The sequence below is a fragment of the Macaca nemestrina genome, chromosome 7 (genome assembly GCF_043159975.1).
Source record: "Macaca nemestrina isolate mMacNem1 chromosome 7, mMacNem.hap1, whole genome shotgun sequence".
Lineage (NCBI taxonomy): Eukaryota > Metazoa > Chordata > Mammalia > Primates > Cercopithecidae > Macaca > Macaca nemestrina.
The window spans coordinates 75992789-76014708 of record NC_092131.1 but is presented as its reverse complement, the minus strand read 5'-3'; the positions used below and the strand labels follow the sequence as shown (position 1 = coordinate 76014708).

The 21920-nt window shown below is 39.5% G+C and overlaps 1 protein-coding gene and 2 non-coding genes across 5 annotated transcripts in view; 2 read left to right on the top strand and 1 right to left on the bottom strand.

Annotated features, from left to right (window-relative positions):
• The first annotated feature begins 18563 nt into the window (after positions 1-18563).
• Positions 18564-18670, top strand: LOC112425966 (U6 spliceosomal RNA). Its single transcript, XR_003017199.1, has one exon. It is a non-coding gene; the product is annotated as a U6 spliceosomal RNA (small nuclear RNA).
• A 1017-nt stretch (positions 18671-19687) lies between these two features.
• LOC112425967 (U6 spliceosomal RNA) lies at positions 19688-19794 on the bottom strand. Its single transcript, XR_003017200.1, has one exon. It is a non-coding gene; the product is annotated as a U6 spliceosomal RNA (small nuclear RNA).
• A 311-nt stretch (positions 19795-20105) lies between these two features.
• Positions 20106-21920, top strand: part of LOC105477949 (A-kinase anchoring protein 6) — a 651033-nt gene continuing 649218 nt past the window's right edge. For all 3 annotated transcript variants that reach the window (XM_011734851.3, XM_011734847.3, XM_011734848.3), the window contains exon 1: positions 20106-20249. The gene's annotated coding sequence lies outside the window, so the exon portion shown is untranslated. The remainder of the gene's footprint in view (positions 20250-21920) is intronic.

Genomic DNA, 21920 nt, shown 5'->3' with positions numbered 1-21920 from the left:
CCTGACTCTTGCATGCAGTTAGTTAAAACCAAAATCTTCATGCCACCAGAGCCTGTCAGATGCTTCAGGCATGTATCATCTCCAGTGTTCATTATTTATCTGGAGGTAGCTTTCTTGCCAGATCAGCTCTGCATTCATAGACACTTTTAAATAATCCTTACATATCTTTTTCCCCCTGGTGTTCTGTTCCAAGAGAATTCCTCAGGGTATCTGATTCTCATATTGCCAGAAACAGAAGTCTAATTTTATATGATTAGCAGTCAATACTCTTTCATGTTCTGCTTCCAAGATGTTCAGTTTCATTCTACTATTAAACACCTCACTGCAAATTCAGATTTGTGAGTTAATAGTTAATCTCAAGGCATGACTAAATATTAACAATGGAGCCTTGTTTAAGTTAGGAATGTGACGGATCAAGTCTGCAGTTAATACTTTCATTCAAATATGTAATTCTAGTAAATGCCAACTTTGTTCCAAATATGATACTAGGAACTGGAGATACACTTTTTTTAAAAGACGTGATCTCCAAGGTCCTCATAATCTAGAGGGGGAGATGGACCAATAAAGAGAAAATTACAGTTCAGTGTTATTGCCCAGGGGGTGTGAGAGCTCAGAAAAGGTTATCTAATCCAGACTGCAGTAAAAGTGGGAAGACTCTCTTAGAAGGCAAGGTTGCACAAAAAAGTTACTGTCAGTAATATAGTTAACAAAACCTGATTTGGTCAATTGGTTAGGATATGTTGTATTTGAGGCCAACTTCGTGTATTCTTTCTGCAGAAGCTTCTTATTTTACTTTTCTTTTTTGGTTTTGTTTTGTGTATCCCTAAGCAACATGTTACAGAAGCTTCTTATCTTAGCCATGGTCTATGGTCACAAATGGTACCCTTATCCTACATCAGACTTCCTGCAAACACATACAACATATGATAACCATGGGCCTTGAAAAGAGAGAGATGGATGGATCCATCACATTTTCACTCTTACTAGAAGAAATAGCTTACAGCAGATGGTCTTGTGGTGCAGTGTGGATAGGAGCATCTTTTTAAATGAAGAATAAAATATATTTATTCTAGTGAACAGACAGCTTGGCTTCTCAATAGAGCATTTATATACATATTTAATATTCTGACAATTAAAAATTATTTTGCTGCTGCCCCTGACTTCTGTATATGGACAAATTATGCCCATAGATCATATACCTACCAGTCCAGCACCCAGAAAAAAATTTGCAACACATAGAGAAACTTCTTCAAAATAGTTAAGTTCCAAAGCAACAGTAATAGATTGTTTAGTGTTTGTGGATGTTCATCTCATGTTAGGACATTTTAAAAAGGAAAGGATCAGTTGGTGAAGGATGAATCAGTAGTAATTGTTTCATGACATGTTTGCCAAAAACTCCCCAAAGAGAGTTCTAACATATTGTTTTAAAATTTCAATTCAGTAAACATTTATCGAACACCTGCTGTGTGCAGAGACCCTCAGAAAACCAAAAGACAAGTAACACTCAACCTTTAATCTCATTCTTCCAATTAGAAGAACAAGATTAACAGATAAATGACTAGATATGTAAGGTAAGTAGAAAAGTACAAAATATTTATGTGGATGACATTGTTTATGACAGAATAGATAGCTTTAATGTTTCACAATGAACATTTTAATCACAGTTTAACACATATACAGAAAAGTACACAAATTAGAAGTATATAATTATTGAAGAATAAACACACCAGTGTAACTACCACACAGTTAAATAGATTGAATATCACAATTCCAGAAGCCTACCATATGCCTAGTCATTTTCTACACTCCTTATTAAAAGATAATGGCTATTCTGATTTCCAACACAGTAGAGTAGCTTTGCCTAGTTTTGCACAGTAGACTAGTTTCAGAGCTTCATAAAAATGGGGCAGAGTAGATTCTTTTGTGTGTAACGTCTTTTACTCAATGTTATGTTTGTGTGATTCATCTATGTTGTTGCGGCATTGAATACATATTTCTTAATTAATTTATTCTCTTGTTGAAGACAAGATATTTTGGTTTTTAGGAACAATGCTTCTATGAATAATCATGTGTATATACACATGTGGGGTTGCTGGATCACAGAGTATGTGTACGTTCAGCTTTAACAGATACTGACAAATAGTTTTCAAAGTGGTTGCATCAATTTATACTCTCACTGGAATTGTATGAAAATTAGTATACTCCACATCTTTGCCAACCCTAGGTTGCCAGTCTTTTAAGATAGTTTTAATATGCCTTTCACTGATGACCAATAACAATGAGACTTTTTTATATGTGTATTGACCATTTGGTTAGCTTCTTCTGTAAAGTGCCTGTTCAGGTGTTTTGCCCATTTTTCTATTTAGTTGTCTTTTTCTTATTGATTTGCTGGAATTCTTTATATATGAGCCCTTTGTTGGTTATATGTATTGCAAATATCTTCTACTCTTGAGCTTACCTTTTCATTTTCTTAATGGTGATTTTTTTGGGGATGAACAGAAATCCCCAATTTTAATATAGTTAATCTTTTCCTTATCAATAGTTAATACATTTTGCTTCCAGTCTAAGAAAACATTCCCTACTTCAAAGTCACTAAGATACTTTCTCATGTTATTACTCTCTAGAAGCTTTATTATCTTACTTTTATATTTAGATACACATTCTATCTGGAAATAATTTTCAAGTATGCCATGAGGTAGAAATCAAGATTTCTGCAAACAGATACAGTTGAGCCAGTATTGTTTATTGTTTGTTTGTTTGTTTGTTTTGAGATGGAGTCTTGCTCTGTCACCCAGGCTGAAGTGCAGTGGCCCAATCTTGGCTCACTGCATCCTCTGCCTCCTGGGTTCAGGTGATTCTCCGGCCTCAGCCTCCCTAGTAGCTAGGATTACAGTGATTTTTGTATTTTTAGTAGAAATGGGGTTTCACCATGTTGGCCAGGTTAGTCTTGAACTCCTGACCTCAGGCAATCCATCCCCCTCGGCCTCCCATAGTGCTGGGATTACAGGCACGAGCCACCACATCCAGCTGCCAATATTGTTTATTGAAGTGATTGCCCTTTCTCCATTGCCCTTCAGTGCTACCTTGTCATAAATCAGGTGCCCTTTTGGTTCTGTTAATCTATTTGTCTATCTTTTGTGCCAATATCTGATAGTCTTAATAAATAATGTATAGCTTTTTGAGAGGCAAAGGAAAGAGGGAGAGGTAGCTCAGGGAGGTGTAACTACAGCAGGAGAAAGAGTAGGTCTCCCCTGCCATCCAATCTCCATCCCATCTCCTTGGCCTCCTCAGGAACCTGCCTCAATCAGTGATCTCCCCTCATCCCTGAATCTTCAATCTCTGCTCTACTCTTTGCCATCAGCAAATAAACATGCTTAATTTTCTCTAATGAAAAAAATGAAAAAAGTCTCTTTTACTTTATATCTGCTGCTACAGCTTTCATTTCCTTTATGGCCAAGCTTGTTGAAAGAATGATTTCATTTTCACTTCCTATCTCCCATTAACGTAACATTTCATCTCTGTGATTTGCACCTCCAGCTTGTACTTCCACCCACTCCACCAGTCAAGGTCATCAGTATATTTCTTTTTAGTTATTATCTTGTTTTCTCTCTCTTGCAATACTGGCTCCTTTGCTGGCTAGAATTACTCCATGCTCTGGTGGCACAGATAGGAGTTGAAGTTAGTAACTGTCCTCTATTCATTTGACCTAGGTAGTTAGATAAGTGCTTGTTATCACTTCACAAATGTTTTAGAATAAAACATAAGGATTATCTTTATGGCATTAGAATACAATAATACATTTAAAAAAAAAATTTTTACAGAGGCGAGGTTTCACCATGTTGGCCAGGCTAGTCTCAAACTCCTGACCTCAGGTGATCCTCCCGCCTCTGCCTCCCAAAGTGCTGGGATTGCAGGCATGAATCACCACGTCCGGCATTTTTTTTTTTTTTTTTTTTTTTTTTGAGACAGAGTCTCACTCTGTTGCCCAGGCTGGAGCGCAGTGACTTGATCTCGGCTCACTGCAACCTCTGCAGCTTCCACCTCCTGAGTAGCTGGAACTACAGGCATGTGGACCAGGCCTGGCTAATTTTTTTGTATCATTAGTAGACACGGGATTTCACCATGTTGGCCAGGCTGGTCTCCTGACCTCAAGCAATCCACCTTCCTTGACCTCCTATAGTGCTGGATTACTGGCGTGAGCCACCGTGCCCAGTCAGGAATAATGTTTAGATAAGAAAAAACATTGGCCGGATGCAGTGGCTCACCCCTGTAATCCCAGCACTTTGGGAGGCCGAGGCGAGTGTATTACTTGAGCTCAGGAGATCAAAACCAGCCTGGCCTATATGGTGAAACCTCGTTCATCTCTACTAAAAATACAAAAATTAGCTGGATGTGGTGGAACATGCCTGTACTCCCAGCCACTTGGGAGGCTGAGGTGGGAGAATCACTTGAACCCGGGAGGTGGAGGTTGCAGTGAGCCGAGATCACGCCACTGCACTCCAGTCTGGGTGATAGAGCAAGACTCCATCTCAAAAAAGAAAAAGAAAAAAGAAGAAAAGAAAAAGAAAATGATACTATACAATCCATAAAGAAAACTAACAAATTTGACTATATTCAAATATATATTTGTACACAAGATACACAAGGTTAAAAGAGGAGACTCAAAAACACAGGGAGAAAATATTAGTAACCAACATAACCTAGAAAGAATTAGTATTAAAGAATACATAAATAATTCTTGAAAATCAATAAGAAAATGATAACCAAAAAGGAAAATTAGAAAAATTTATGAAAAGGCAATTGACAGTAAATCTGTGGAAAAACGGTTGTTCTCCTAAGTAATCATGGAAATGCAAATAAAAATCATAATGTAATACCATTTCATACCAATCAGACTGGCACAAACTTAAGAATATGATAACATTAAGGATTACCAAGTCAATCAACAGGAATTCTTATATATTGCTTGTAGTAGTGTGAACTGGAATAATAACTGCAACCAATTAGACTGCACCAGGTAAGGCTGAAGATTCTAGTACCTAAAGACCCAGTAATTCAGCTTCTGGAAATGTATCCTAGAGAAACTCTCACATATATACATTAAGAGACCTCTATAATAGGGGTCAGTAAACTTTTTCTGTAAAGGGCTGGGTGGCAAATATTTTGGCTTTATGGACAACATCATCTCTAGCACAACTATTCAGCTCTGCTGTGAATGTTTTAGATAATATGTAAATAAATAGGCATTGCTGTGTTCCAATTAAAGTTTATGGACCCTGGGATTTGATTTTCATATAACTTTCATGTGTCACAAAATGTTATTCTTCTTTTCAATTTTTTTCAACCATTTAAAAATGTGAAAACCAGTCAGGGGCAGTGGCACACAGCTGTAATCTCAGCACATTGGGAGGCCAAGGCAGGTGGATCACTTGAGCTCAGGAGTTCAAGAACAGCCTGGGCAACATGGTGAGACCCTGCCTTTGCAAAAACACAAAAAATTAGCCAGGAATGGTGGCATGCACCTGTAGTCCTAGCTACTCGGGTGGCTAAGGTGGGAGGATGGCTTTAGCCCAGGAGGTCGAGACTGCAGTGAGCCGAGATTTAGCCACTGCACTCCAGTCTGGGTGACAGAGCAATATCCTGTCTCAAAAAAAAAAAAGTAGAAACCATTCTTAGCTCATGGACCACACCACACAAAAATAGGTGGCAGGCTAGATTTGGTTCATTGGTTGTAATTTGCCAACCCCTCTTCTATAAGAATGTTTCATCAGTCTTGTTTGGTAGCAAAATAATAGATACAACCTGTCTTCTTTCTGTGAGTGAATGCACTTTTATTATTTATTATTATTATTATTTTTGAGATGGAGTCTTGCTCTGTTGCCAGGCTGGAGTGCAGTTGCACCACCTCGGCTCATTGCAATCTCTGCCTCCCGGGTTCAAGCAATTCCCCTTCCTTATAGTCTCTATACTTGCTTATATGTTTGAAATATTTCATAATTTGAGAATTATTTAAGATATCAGTTTGCATAATATTAACATGCAAAGTGCACATCTTGGTTTGGAAGAAAGTTTGGAGAAGAAAACAGAGCTCTAAACTTAGGACATCTTAGTCCTAAACCCCAGGCTCTACCAGGAACTAGCAGAATGTAACCTCAGTACTTCTTTTAGCATCTTTGAATCAAATAGAGGAAGTCCTATTTGATTCACAGTGTATCACCTGTTTGAAAGCCTTCTGAGAAGCATAAAACACTCAAAATCCAAGAAGTTATTCTTTTTTTTTTCAAAAAACACACACCCACCCACCTCATTTTAAATCTTTTTCATTGTGAAATACGGCCCACATACAGCAAAGTACATAAAACATTAACATTATCATAAAGAGAAACCATGTAGCCACAACCCAGCTCTAGAATACTGCCAGCTCCTAGAAATCCCGAGTGCCCCCACCAACCTTGGCAATCACTTCCTTGCTTTTTTCCCCCAAGGTGGTATCTTTTTTTTAAGACAGAGTCTTAACCTGTCACCCAGGCTGGAGTGCAATGGCGCGATCTCAGCTCATGGCAACCTCCGCCTCCCGGGTTCAGGCGATTCTCCTGACTCAGCCTTCCAAGTGGCTGGGATTACAGGCATGCGTCACCACACCTGGCTAATTTTTATATTTTTAGTAGAGACGGGGTTTCACTGTGTTGGTCAGGCTGGCCTCAAACGCCTGACTTCAAGTGATTCGTCCTCCTCGGCCTCCCAAAGTGCTGGGATTACAGGCGTGAGCCACCGCTTGAGGCCAAGGTAGTATTTTTGTTTGTAGCTCTTAGAAATTCCCTGAGTGCCCCCACCGACCTTGGCAATCACTTCTTTGCTTTTTTTCCCCCAAGATGGTATCTTTGTTTGTTTCAAGGTAATATTCTTGCTAACATTTGCTGGGACCAGAATTCTTACACTGTGTCAACACAAAGAGATTTGGAATGTCTGTGGGCTCAGGGAGAAGGGATTGGGAAGTTCGTGGCTCGATTTTTGCTGAGCACTTCCTTTTTTTTTTTTTTTTTTTTTTTTTTTTTTTTTTAACGAAAAGGAAGGCCCAGGCTTATGGTGTGCCATAAATAGCAGTACAGCCTGCCACACACTTGAGTTTGTAATGTGTAGTAGACACTGTGTTTGGGATTGTGTAAACTTATTTAATCCCTAAAACAGCCCTGTGAGATAAGAAAATAGAGGTTTTCTAAGGTCAAAGAGCCAAAGGGAAAGGTAAAGGAAAGAAAAGTTGTACTTAATTCATAAATATTCAAGGCTAATGTAATTTAGTTAAGTTCTTTTTCCAGGTAAAATGCACAAAGCATAGCTCAATGTGACTGAGTTTTTCATTTCATTTTGCCTCTTCAATGTATTTATATAATTGCCATTTATTTTACCTCTGTAGAACTTAAAAATTTTTTTCTTGGATCAAAGAATTTTGGACACATTTAGGTTTCTCTCAAATATATTTTATATATAAAAGACTATATAAACAATATGTATATGTCTTATATCCATACATATAGTCATATGTAGAGTCAGGTATATAGTCAGCCATGCCAGAAATCTGCCAGTGTAGGTAATGAATGTTCAGTTGACAAAAGGTGGAATAGTTTGGCTGCTTTACACTTTGGGCTCATCTAAACATGCATATCACAAACTCAGGATAAAAGCAAAGCCTCATCTGAATTGTGAAAATAGATAGTGCAATCTAACCTGGGAAGATTGCTTGCCTGCAGTAAATGGCCATCAGTCTATGTGAATGCTCAGAAAGACGCTTCTAAAAATAAAAGCAGCCGACCTAATGGAGAAAAGAGAAATCACTGGACATTCTGACTATGGTTTTATTTCACTAAATTGCTGAGTATATGCTGAGTTAGAAAAAATAACATTCAATATATAGTTTCCAAGTGCCTGCTCTGTCTAAGGCACTATGTGGGGGAGGTCCAGGGACACAAAAATGAGTGAGCAATCATCCCAACCATTAAGGAGGTTATAGTCTAGTGAGGGGAAAGATAAGACGTAACACAGATAACTACTTATATGAGGCAATGTGTGATAAGAATTATGAGAAAGAAGCAAAGGGGAAACGAGCCAATAGTTATTTGAGTACTTTTTATGAGCCAGGTATGTTTCAAATGTCATCTTATTTCAATCTTACAATAATGTGAGAAGGTAGGTCTTATGTCCAATTCAAGGAACTAGGGAAGCACCAAGAACTTACCGAGGATCACACTAGTAAATGGCACACTGAAATTCAAATCCAGATATGTCCTGCCCAAAGGCATTGTTTCTAACAACTCCAAAGGTTTAAGGGCCATATGATGTACCAAAAGGGGGTCCTTTACTGACCATGGATCTCAGAATGATGAAGAATGACCAAGGAGGATAAAACATTCTATGATGACTTCAGACATCATCATGTGTGCCATCCAAGGAGGGCGACCTGGAGGTATTTTCTCAGTCTAGAGTATGACACATTTCGGCTGGAAAACATGAAGCAAGATCTGATCAACAGGCATTTTCCTGCATCTGCCATCAGCTTCAAACTCTGCTTTTAAAAAGACACAAGTGATTGTTTTTCATGTGATTACTAACACGCTGGATATGTTTTCATAAAATAGAGGGGGAAAACCGAACTCAGCCTTCCTGTATAAATTGTAGGGGTCCATTTTCATTTTCATTCTTATAGAAGCGGTCATTTTGATTCTTAATTTTCTTTTTGTTCAGGCAGTTGTGCGGCCTGAGTGTCCTCTGTTCAGTTGCTTGCCTTCACTTGAAAACCTGTTCTATGGTTTCTCGAGAGCTAGCAACACTGTCATAATTATTTGGCAAGGCAAATGAACATAAATGTAGATTTTCATCATGTATAGAATCAACTAACAATCAGCAAAAGTTCTTCCATATGAGTTGTGTGGCATAGAAGGGATGCTAGAAGATTAGCCCAGAAAGGACAACTCAGCACTCTGGTTTAACTTCAGTTCTGCCAGTAAGCCACTAGGCTGACTGTGTTGCCTCCTGGCAGCATCTCTGTTTCCAAGCAGGCAATGACTAATGACGCTTGTCACCGGTTGTCTTCCATGAAGGGCTAATAGAGTTTAACTAATGAAAGATAACAGCATTTCTCAAAATGGTATAAACCATAGTAGAAATTAAAATAATAGGAAATAATCTCACCCATGTTTTGCCTGGCACAGATTTGCTTGGCTTTGAGAAAGCTGGCTTCATGACAAGATTTGAGATGTTAGTCCAGATTACTACAATTTTAGCTTTTCAATGACGTTAAACATAGCTAAAATTCTAATGTCTGGTATCTCTGTTTCTACTTTGATGAGAACCAATATAAACATTAAAAGATAAAAAGCAACAATACTGTTGAATGGTAACAGATGCATAGGCTGGTGAAATAGTGTGGGACAGCTGTATGTCTCTCAAACAATTCTAATGTACTAGGTGCTAATAATACTTCTACAGTCTGAAACCTTTACTCTCTATACTATGCATGATATCATGAATGAGGGGTTGGTATGTAGTCTGATTTTCACGAGTTATCTCAAGTCAGTAGGTTTTAAAAATCTCTAGTCTTGAGTCCTGAGGAAAAGTGAGAGTTCCCAGTGAAATTGAGGGACCATAATGGTTCTTAACAGTGTGGTGTGCTTTGGTTAAACACACAGTCCATATGCTCTTAATTTGTGTGTAATGATCTGGTGAATTGTCAATCTGTCCTTTTTAAAGGAGCGTGTAAGAAAATAAGATGTACATAAATGTGCACTGGTAAAATATGGCCTCGTTCTCATTTTGAAACTATTTTCATTGCACAGTGAGAATAAAAGTATGTGAGAGTTGATCTTTGATGTCAATGGCGCTAAGTATAACATGACAAGCAAATATGTGATTCACACACCCTTCCTCAGAAATGAGTAAAATGTGATCAAATGTTTCATCTTCTAAATATTTCATTTTCTTCAATATATTTTTCACCATCTGAAATTACCTCATTTATTTATTTGTATCCTTTTTTTTTTTCTTTTGAGATGGAGTCTGACTCTATTGCCCAGGCTGGAGTGCAGTGGTGTGATCTTGGCTCGCTGTAGCCTCTGCCTCCCGGGTTCAAGCTATTCTTGTGCCTCAGCCTCCTGAGTAGCTGGGATTACAGGTACGTGCCACCATGCCCACCTAATTTTTGTATTTTTAGTAGAGATGGGGTTTCACCATGTTGGCCAGGCTAGTCTCGAACTCCTGACCTCAGGTAATCCACCCTCCTCAGCCTCCCAAAGTGTTGGGATTACAGGCATGAGCCACCGCACTGGGCCTATTTGTATACTTTTAAATTATCTGTCTCTTCCAAAGTCAAATGAAACTCCATCAGGCAAGGGGTGCGGTGTCTTGGTCACTGCTGAACCTCTGGTGCCTAGAAGATTGCCTGGCATATAAATAAGGGCTCAGTAAATGCTTATTAAATAAAGGAATTAATATAAACTAAAAGCATTCAGTGAACTACTTTAGAATTATATTTATATGTTTCTTGAGTCAACTTGACTGATGCCTCCACAGACACAATGTCTACCAGCTTAGCTTAATGCCTTGTAATGATGGGATCAATACATGTTTAGTGAAGGGGTACAGGTAGAGTAAAAAGTTCCAAAAACCACAGTACACTGGTTAGAAACAGTAAATCCTTTGGCATTAAACTTCAGCAACAGACTTGTTTTTTGTTTTTGATGCTCTCTTCTTTTTATTTAAGCATGCTTTTTTTTTATTGTGATATAGTTCATAATGGTGAGAAGCACAGATCTCAAGTATACAGTTGATGTGTTTTGACAAATGAATATACCATCCCCCACATGTAACCTACATTCTGATCAAGATATAGAGCTTTAAATCACTTCAGAAAGTTCCTCTGTACCATTTTCTAGTCAGTTCACTTTCCCCCTCCCCTTTAAGCGATTGCTGTTCTGTTTTCTATCATTACTAGAGTAGCTTTGCTTGTTCTTAAACTTTATATTAATAGAAGCACACAATATATACTCTTTCATTTTTGCCTTCTTTTGTGAAATATTTCTGTGAAATTCATCCATGTTGTGCATACCACTAATGTGTTTCTTCTTACTGCTGAGTAATATTCCCTTCTATCAATATATCATAATTTATTCATTCTCCTGTTGATGGACATTTGGATTGTTTCCAGATTGGGACTGTTACAAATAAAGCAAGTGTAAATGTTCATCTATGGATCTTTGTGGACATATGTCTTAATTTATCCTGGACAAATATGTAAAGGTAGGATTGCTGGGTCACAATGTAAGTAAGGGTATGCTTATCTTTTTAATTTTATTTTTTATTTTTATTTTTGAGACGGAGTCTTGCTCTGTCGCCCAGGCTGGAGTGCAGTGGCGCGATCTTGGCTCATTGCAAGCTCCGCCTCCCGGGTTCACGCCATTCTCCTGCCTCAGTCTCCGAGTAGCTGGGACTACAGGCACCCACCACCACGCCCGGCTACTTTTTTTGTATTTTTAGTAGAAACAGGGTTTCACCGTGTTAGCCAGGATGGTCTCGAGCTCCTGACCTCGTGATCCGCCTGCCTCGTCCTCCCAAAGTGTTGGGATTACAGGCGTGAGCCACCGCACCCGGTCGTGTATGTTTATTTTTATAGAACCGTGCCAAATAGTTCTTCAAAAGAAGTACTATTTTACACTCCAACTAACAATGTATGAGAGTTCTAGTTATTCCATATATTTGCCAATATTTGGTATTATCAGTCTTTTACATTTTAGCCATTCTAGGAGGTGTTGTATTCATTGCACTAACTAGCAGTTTCCTGATGATTAATGATGTTATCTTTTCATTTTGTTACTAACCATTTGTATATTTTTTGATGAAGTGTCTGTTTAAGACTTTTGCCCATATTTTCTTCGGGTTCTTCTTCTTTTTATTGTTGAGTTATGAGAGTTCCTGATTTATTCTTGATACAGTTCCTTTTTCTGATATTTGATTATGATTGTTGTCTCCAAGTCTCTGGCTTGCCTTTTTTTTTTTTTTTTTTTTTTTTGGTGGTATCTTTTAATGAGCAGAGTTTGAAATTTTGGTGAAGTCCAATTTGTTAAGTTTTTAATGGTTTCTGCTTTCTGTGTCTTAGAAATCTTTGCTAAGGCCAATGTTGTAAAATTATTTTCCTATGTTTTCTTTTAAAATTTCCATCCCAAATTAATTTTTGTGCACTTACAAAAAAAATAACAGTTTTATCTACCTTCGTAGAAGCTCTCAGAAATGCTGGGACTCTATGTAAGTCTCCTGGGATCCTGAAATGAAAACTATTTTATTAAAACAAAAGTTTATTGCCTAAAGTAAAGGTGATTTTGATTGATGATACATGCATTTAAATAATTAAATTATTATTTAGTCACTTTATTCAAAAACTGAACACTAAGACAATTCTGAGTCATTTCTATTAATGGAGACTAACATGGGCACAGATGATGTGTCTTGGATAATTTCATTACTGTTGTTTATAGTTGCAGGGTTTTTCCTTTGTTTTTATTTTTTGACAATTATATTGCCTTTCATTTCATGTGTAAGCATCAGTAATTTAAAGAAGGTAGCCCAGAAACATTTTGGAAGGTGGTCTGATATTGAATTTTTTTCCTTCATAACCTAGAACACATAGACTTGACTGAAGATTTTCCTTTTTATTATGTTCTATGTATTGACTGAATTTCAAATCAGTTCATAAAAATTTTCCTTGTTAAAGCTATACAGTATTTGGTTATCTTTAATGTTAAATTAAATCACAGAATAATAGAAAAAGGTTGAGATTAGGATTCTGAGGATCCTTAGTTTGGACGTTGTCTTTCCCCTAACCTGCTTTTATTACCAGTATGAATTTAAGCAAGGTACATAATTCTTTTTTTTTTTTTTTTGACACGGAGTCTCGCCCAGTCGCCCAGGCTGGAGCGCAGTGGCGCAATCTTGGCTCACTGCAAGTTCTGCCTCCCGGGTTCTTGCCATTCTCCTGTCTCAGCCTCCCGAGTAACTGGGACTACAGGTGCCCGCCACCACGTCCAGCTAATTTTTTGTATTTTTAGTAGAGACAGGGTTTCATCGTGTTAGCCAGGATGGCCTCCATCTCCTGACCTCGTGATCTACCAGCCTCGTCTTCCCAAAGTGCTGGGATTACAGGCATGAGTCACCGTGCCCGGCTGCAAGGTACATAATTCTTTTGAGCATCAGTTTCTTCAGCTGTAGAATGGGTAATAGCTAGGTTGGAATTATTGCAAATACTAAATGCAATCTTATATGTAAAATATCTGTCAAGTATTTGTTGTTTAATAAATATTACACCCTTCCACCACATTTTCTAACTCTTGAGTTATTACCTCCAGGAAAGAATAAATATAATGATACACAAATTCCAGGAATTGAAATTTTCTGTATCAGCCTATACAGTGTTCCTCAGACTAGGATCTAGAACCTCTTGAAATCTTCAGACAGATTCTTAAGGGTTAGAGGATTCTCTAGAGGATTTTTAGAAATAAATAGTTTTTATTGGGATGATCATCTTAAAATATTAAAATAGGCAGGGTCTAAAACATCTGAATATTCACCTTATAACTAAATATTGTCATGAGATTTCAATATGAATCTGCATGGTTTGCCATGCCATCTTACTTAGCTAACGGATTGTCAGTGTGACAGTGTTTGTTACTGGCTGCTATTAGGTGGGCATGTCCTGCTACCTAAATGATAGCAATGGCTAGTGTCTGCCACTATGCTTATGTTGAATTACTTGTAAATGAAGTCAAAATTTCTTTTTCTCAGTGATAATACATACATGAATAATATTTTCAGTTACCAAGACTTTAGTTTCTTATGGTTTCAATAAATCAATATTTTGATTTCACACAATGAAAATAACACGATTGAATAATGTACTACTTTGTAGGGGCTAGTAAGAAATGAACAGGGACAGATTGAATAATGTAAGTGATATATTTGTACCAGGCAAAAGCCAAATGCTTTCAGACACGTTGTACCAATAAAAGTGTAACAGTAATTTGAATATTCTAAAATGAAAACAGGATGGAAATAATAATAAAATTCAATTTATGATTAATTTTGAAATGGTGTAAATGAGTAACTTTTGGTATCTACCAATCACCTTGTGAAATTTTGCCCTCTCAAGCCTCATTCAAAGGCAGACGTGGTGCTGAGCCTGTTTGAAAAACCACAAACTGTGTGATGCCTGTGTCAGAACTGTTTCACTACAGAAACCTGTCTGCCCTGTTTTGAGAGTGAGAGGGAATTTTTGAGGACACAGACTATCTCCATTAATCTTTTTCTCTTTTGCCAACAATTGTTGCAATATTGGCCAAATAGAGTCCCATGCAGATATAAATAAAACACAGTGAGAAGTCTTGTTTCTTCTTTATCTTCAATGAGCTAACTATAAATTCAAGACCGAAACTTTAAAAATAGCTTTACACTTTGGGAGGCCGAGGCGGGCGGATCACGAGGTCAGGAAATAGAGACCATCCTGGCTACCATGGTGAAACCCCGTCTCTACTAAAAATACAAAAAAATTAGCCGGGCGTGGTGGCGGGTGCCTGTAGTCTCAGCCACTCGGGAGGCTGAGGCAGGAGAATGGCATGAACCCGGGAGGTGGAGCTTGCAGTGAGCCCAGATGGCACCACTGCACTCCAGCCTGGGTGACAGAGCGAGACTCCGTCTCAAAAAAAAAAAAAAAAAAAAGCGTTAAAATAGTCTTAATAATTAAAACTAACTGCAGGTAATCTTTCTTATTCCAAATTTCAGCAAAATCTAATTGGATATATATTTAGTGGTGATTTAAATTATACTATTATACTAACTCCATGCTGCATTAAATGATACAGCTTTAGGCCGGGTGTGGTGGCTCACACCTGTAATCCCAGTACTTTGGGAGGCCAAGGCGGGCAGATCACTTGAGGCCAGGGGTTTGAGACCAGCGTGGCCAACATGGTGAAACCCCCTCTCTACTAAAAATACAAAAATCAGGCGGGTGTGGCGGTGCATGCCTGTAATCCTGGCTCCCCGGGAGGCTGAGGCATAAGAATTGCTGGAGGCTGGGAGGTGGGGTTGCGAGGAGCCTGGGCGACACAGCAAGACTCTGTCTCCAAAAAAAAAAAAAAAAAGTATGGCTAATATTTTTGCAAACTCAAAGTGGTGATTTAGTTTCAGCCAACTGCATTATCTACTGCAGTACATTAATAAATTAATGCTGTTAATTTGAATTTTATTGATTTGTACTTTCGTGTCAAATTTGTAAATCTGCTTTTGTTTTAGAGCTGTGTAACAGCTATAAGAGAAATGAGTTTATGCCATTTTGTGTTTATATTTATTTAAAGAACAATAGAAGGAATTTAAGTAACAATGGAGATCTTGGGAGAATTTTGTGTTTTAAAAGAGGACATATATAAGTCACCTGTGAGAAATTGTTTTAGCTCTTTTAACATTACATTGTTCAGTAATGCCATAACTCTAAAATTAAGTTTTCGTATTATTTCTGTACACATCTGAGCATTTAAAACAACTTACTTTATTATTATTATTTTTTTTTACTGACAGTGTTCTCACTCTGTCACCCAGGCTGCAGTGTAGCAGTTTGATCATACTTCACTGCAGCGTTGAACTCCTGGGCTAAAGCTATCTTCAGTCTCACAAATAGCTAGGACTATAGGAGCATGCCACTGGGCATGATATATATATATCTCCAGTATACAGAGTCCCACACAGATATAAATAAAACACAATGAGAAGCCTTGTTTCTTCTTTATCTCCAATGGTCTAACTATAAATTCAAGACTGAAACTTTAAAAATAGCTTAAGAATTGTCTTAATAATTAAACTAACTTCAGGTAATCTTCAGGTATATATACCCAGTATATACCTCTCTCTATATATATATAAATATACACCCAGTATATCTATATATATGTAGATATACGTACAGATATATCGATATATCGATATATCTGTCTTTTTCTGTGTTTGTGGTTATAATTCTTTTCTTTCACAGCTTTTGAAAAGTAATAAAAACAATATGTTCTTTCCCCCTCAAAAAAATTAGGCAAAAACGACATTCCTGTTGAGTTAAATTGCCTAATTACACACAAATGTCGATATATGTATGCCCAATTACTTACATGGCTGTAAGTATCTATACATTTATATATAGATATACTGGGTGTATAATTATAGATATAGAGAGGTATATATTGGGTGTATATACCTGAAGATTATAAATATAGATCTATATATAGAAATATAATACATAAACATATCTATATAAACATATATAATATATATTTATATTTATCTCTCTATATCTATATATAGAGATATCTCTCTATATATAGAGAGAGATAGGGAGGCTGGGGTCTCACTAAGTTGCCCAGGTGGTCTTGAACACTTGGTCTCAAGGGGTCCTCCCACCTTGGCCTCACAAAACTCTGGGACTTCACCAGGCCTACAACCATTTGTAAAGATTTTGTTTCCCCAATGGATTTATCTCCTGCCAACCTTCAAACATTTCTTTTTCTTGTATGTGCTAAGTCTTTTCCCTCTTTTCAGAATGGAAAGAGTTTATAAGTAGTCATCTGGGAATGCAGCTTAACTCTGAAGGCCCATATAGCTTGTAGGGACATCAAGTTCATGACCCTGTAACTCTGATCGTCCTTCTAACTATAGATTCTTCTGACCATGTATCCTTTAATAAACTGATTAGTTGTAAGGTTTTAAAGAGAGAACATGAAAGAATTTTTATATTCTTCTTCAAATCATAAAATTGAACATCGATTTACTGCTTCCTAGCTTTGAAGTCACAAAGCAGAAACAGCTTATTGGAAAGACAGCATTATGAGAAATATATCAAAGCACATTTGATTTGTAATTGGGCAATTTAACTCAACAGGAATGTCGTTTTTGCCTAATTTTTTTGAGGGATACCTCAAATAGTGTTTTTATTACTTTTCAAAAGCTGTGAAAGAAAAGAATTACAACCACAAACACGGAAAAAGATAGGCTTAGCAATAATTCCTGTGGGCTTACCTTTCTGTTCCTTTTTCTGTTTTTGGCTCAGCAATACCAGAAACTCGTATGATTTCACACTATTTTCTTTTGATACATCAGAAAATTGGATACCAATTAAAATTTTTCTCAATTACTTATTTTTAGTAGGTTTCTACTTCAAAATATTGTTTTCAGGAAGGGGTAAAACGACCAGAGGAAGGAGAAAAAGCAGCAAAACTCCAGTTATTGGTAAATGTGCCATAGTCCTCATTCAAGGTGCCGTTTTAACGCAACACAGGCAAACATTTGCCCTTCACTTACTTCAATATATGAAATACTGTAACCAAATAAATACCAGAGGCTTTGATCTTTGGCCCTCATCTCACAACGCTCAGGGTTATGACTTGAACAGTATGATTTTTGCTGTAGTTAAAAATGAGAATATTTAACACTAACAGAGTATTTCTTGACAGTAGGTCTGTCCTGTACGTTTGTATTCTAACAGGGTTAGGATTAGAGTGCCGGGAGGTATAAGGACGTACAAGAATGCTTCTCCAGTTCAACTCGAAGGGAACGATGTAATTCCTCAAATTCACCTCTCAGCCTGTTTTTCAGCGTTCCTGTGTTTGGCTGCCAGGGGCGAAAGTAGCGGTCGAGGGAAGACACCTGTGAAGGGGCGTGGCTACTCGCCCGGGCTCCTCCGTCCCTGACCCCAGAGGCCCCTGCGCAGAATGGACGGAGGAGCTGCTGTACTAGAGCGGTGTGGCCGCCCTGTCCAAGTCCTCAGCTCCCGACCCGACGGGCGCCTATGCACACCGGCAGGAGACAGTCACGCAGATGCCAGTGTAGTCCACGGCAGCTTAGAACGTGGTGCCGACCGCTCCAGAACTGAGTGGTCGAGTCGTTGTAAGGACTCTCCCAGAGAGTTGAACTCTGGGCTCACTTCGGCAAAGTCTGTTGGCACAAGGCCCCAGTGTCACTGGCGAAATATCGGTGAAAATTTCCATGTTTTGGGGAGGACCCCTGCTGGACCTAGTGACCTAGCGGGCCAACCGCCTCCCTAGCTCCCAGAGAGGCTTCGGAGAGACGCCAAGCGCTCCAGACCGGCGCGGTCCTCCGCGCTCCACTGCTGCCGCACGGACTGCCAGGCTCCCAGCATGCTCCGCAGGCTGAGCTCCGCAGCAAGAGAACTCAAAGCCCCGGGCCTGGGTCCCACGCGGGGCCCCTTACCCAAGGTGCCCCGGGCCTGGGTCCCACGCGGGGCCCCTTACCCAAGGTGCCCCGGGCGCTCATTTGCATGTCCCACCCAACAGGCAAACCTACAGGTCAGTCGCGGCCGAGTACGGCCTGGCGGTCAGAGCACCAAACGTACGAGCCTTGTGATGCGGTTCTATTGCATAAAATTCTCCTAAAGGCCCCAAGATGAACGGGAAAGCGCGCGGTTCGCTCACCGTAAATAAAAAGGTGAGAGACTCCCGTGCCTTATAAGGCCTGTGGACGGACGCAATTGCGTGCTCGCTTCGGCAGCACATATACTAAAATTGGAACGATACAGAGAAGATTAGCATGGCCCCTGCGCAAGGATGACACGCAAATTCGTGAAGCGTTCCATATTTTTGCGTAGTCTTCGATAATCATTTCAGTATCTGCTAACTAGCACTAAAGAAATAGTGTGAATCTAAGCAAAAAGGGGTGGCACCCAATGACGAAATTGTGGTTTTCATTACAAAAAATTTGTGTAAGGAGATCTATGAAGTGGGAAGGGAGCAGAGTCACCCGTGGAATGTCGTGTGCGAATATATCGTTAATACGCATTTTGGAAATGGAGAAAGGTCACCTTGTGCCTTCTTCATTGAACTTTTCATTCTGAAATAGACTTACGGTCTTGTCTCCCCAAACAACACAAACTCCAGAGCCCCAGTTTGTTTGGCTTTTGTTCAATAGAAGACCACCTGGCATATGAATTGTTCAATGACTCCTTACTAAATCTTTCCTAAACTAATAAATCTCTACTAAAGGAAGGAAACGTTAGCGCTCATTTCTGGCGCCTACTTTGTGCCATTCTCCATCATTTTAGACCTGAGTGCTTACACCCTTTTTCTCTTAGACTGCGAGCTGCACAAAGGAAAGGAATGCTACTAAGGACTGGTATTATTGGAGATCAATGTTGGCCTTTGCCTATAGATTTAAGAGCTCCAGGACCCATTTGAATACTGGCCACAAGTAGCAAGGCCATTCTGGATCTGTTTTCACGAGTCTTCTGTTTTCATGTATCCTCTAAGAAGTACTTAGAAAGGCCGGTTTACATAAATCGGACAGATTCTGTGATGGGAAATTCGATTAGGAGGAATGTTCATTGCCCAGCCTGAAAGCATATTTTACTCAATGAAAACAAATATTTGGATGCAGATAGGAGGATCACCTGGGTAACTTAATAGTAACGTGACTGGGCGCCTTGAAGATGGAGGCTGTGGAGGAAGGGAGCCCACCGGGAGACAGAACCGGTGGGAGGCCCAGACAGCGTCGTAGATGTCCACTAGGCTAAGTCCGCGAGCAGGAAAATGCAGGTCCAGAGAAATCTTGAACAGCCTCTACAAACACCACCGTGTCTTGTCCAGCAACCTTCGTGAACCGCGAAAATATGGAACGCTTCACGAATTTGCGTGTCATCCTTGCGCAGGGGCCATGCTAATCTTCTCTGTATCGTTCCAATTTTAGTATATGTGCTGCCGAAGCGAGCACACAATTGCCTCCGTCCACAGGCCTTATAAGGCACGGGAGTCTCTCAACTGTTATAGTTATGGTGAGCGAACCGCGCGCTTTCCCGTTCATCTTGGGGCCTTTAGGAGAATTTCATGCAATGGAACCGCATCACAAGGCTCGTACGTTTGGTGCTCTGACCGCCAGGCCGTACCCGGCCGCGACTGACCTGTCAGGTTTACCTGTTGGGTGGGACATGCAAATGAGCGCCCGGGGCACCTTGGGTAAGGGGCCCCGCGTGGAACCTAGGCCCGGGGCTTTGAATTCTCTTGCCGTGGAGCTCAGCCCGCGGAGCATGCCGGGAGCTACCAACGCTGCGGCCGCCTCGGACCGCGCGGCGGGGTCCAGCGCCCAAGCGAGCTGGAGACACCTTGATAACGAGGCTCCTGCGGCACCGGGAGGGCCGGCCCGGGGTCGGCGCGACACCTTTAGAACAGGTCGTTTCACCATAAACTTCCTCTGACGAGTAATTTTTTTAAAAAAAGTAATTAACGTACCATTATCACACCTAGAAAAGTTAATTCCTTAATGGCACCTAATATTCAGTCTACTTTCAAATTTCCTTATTTCAGAAATTCCTTATTACAGTCGAATTGTCACAAAGATTCAAACAAGGTCCCACGTTGTATTTGGTTGCTACCACCCTGGGTCTCTGTTGTCCTCTAATTGCCCTCGCCTCGTTTTTCTTCATGTCATTCATATACTGAGGGATATTTGCCCTGTGGAATGTCACAGATCTTGGGATTTGGCCCATTACTTACGGATAGTGTCGTTTAACTTGTTTCTCTAGCCTCCATGTTTCTTGAAAATTTATAGTTAGGGGTGATGGACTCATTCGATTCTGGTTCAGTTGTGTTGTGTTTTGTTTTGAAGCCCGCACGGCTTCAAACAGTGGTAGGGTGTGTGCTTACTGCACCTCAGCGAGAGTCGTGTATCTGCTGGCTGTCCCGGTGTGAGTGATGCCTACCCCTAACCTGTGGGTGCAGGTGGTCAGCCGTCTGACCCCTCACACTATAAAGTTTCCCAGAAATCTTTCCTTTAATGGTTTTAGGATACACCCATGAACAATATCCAAGTAGAAGGTCTGGTCTGGTGGTTTGCTTGCTTTTTGTTTTGTTTTGAGGACACATTGTAATTGTACATATTTACGGGGTGCAATTTGATGTTTCGATACATATCTATGTTGTATAACGATCCAACCAGGGTAATGTATCCACCATCTCATGCATTTATCCTTTCTCTGTGGTGAGAACATTCAGTAGCCTCTCTTCTAGTTATTTTGTGGTATACAAAATTTTACTGTTAACCGTCTTCACCCTACTGTGCAATAGAATATCAGAATTTTTTCCCTCTTCTTTAATTGTAGCTTTGTACCCATTAACCAATGTTTATAAACAAACATTGTGAGTTTGTGAGTTATAAGGATGTAACCCCATGGCCTATGGTGGCTAAGTTCTGTATCCCCTGGGAGAGATTGAGAGAATAATAAGATCAGGGAAATAAATTAGGAAAGAGTGTTGATACCACTTGAGTCTCTGGATCATTTGATCCTATGACCAGGTGCTTTCCATAGTTGTTGGGTTACTTGTTCTAGGAAATTACTTTTCTTAGGCTAGATTAAAGTTGTTTTTGCCAAATGCAAATAGGAGATCTTAAACATTTTTGAGTTCAGCATGTCTTCACACTGCACACTTGCAACATTAAAACCCTATTGGCTTCTGCTAAACTCAAAACTATTTAAGATCCCGTATTTGCATTTTGACAAAAACAACTCTGGTATTAGTACCCGCGGTTAAGTATATATGAATTTCCAATCACTTTTTTTTTAGGAGGAAATAGTGTTCTTTATCAAATCTTTATAGGAAATTTATGAGGTAGGTGGCTATTTAAGTAAATAATATTTTGTATGATTTGACTCATTTGAGAAGGATGAGTTTTTTTTTTTGAGACGGGAGCCTCACTCTGTCAACCAGGCAGGAGTGCAGTGGTGCGATCTCGGCTCACTTCAACCTCCACCTCCCAGGTTCAAGTGATTCTCGTGCCTCACCTTCCCAAGTAGCTGGGACTACAGGCCTGTGCCACCATACCCCGTCTATGTATTTTTAGCA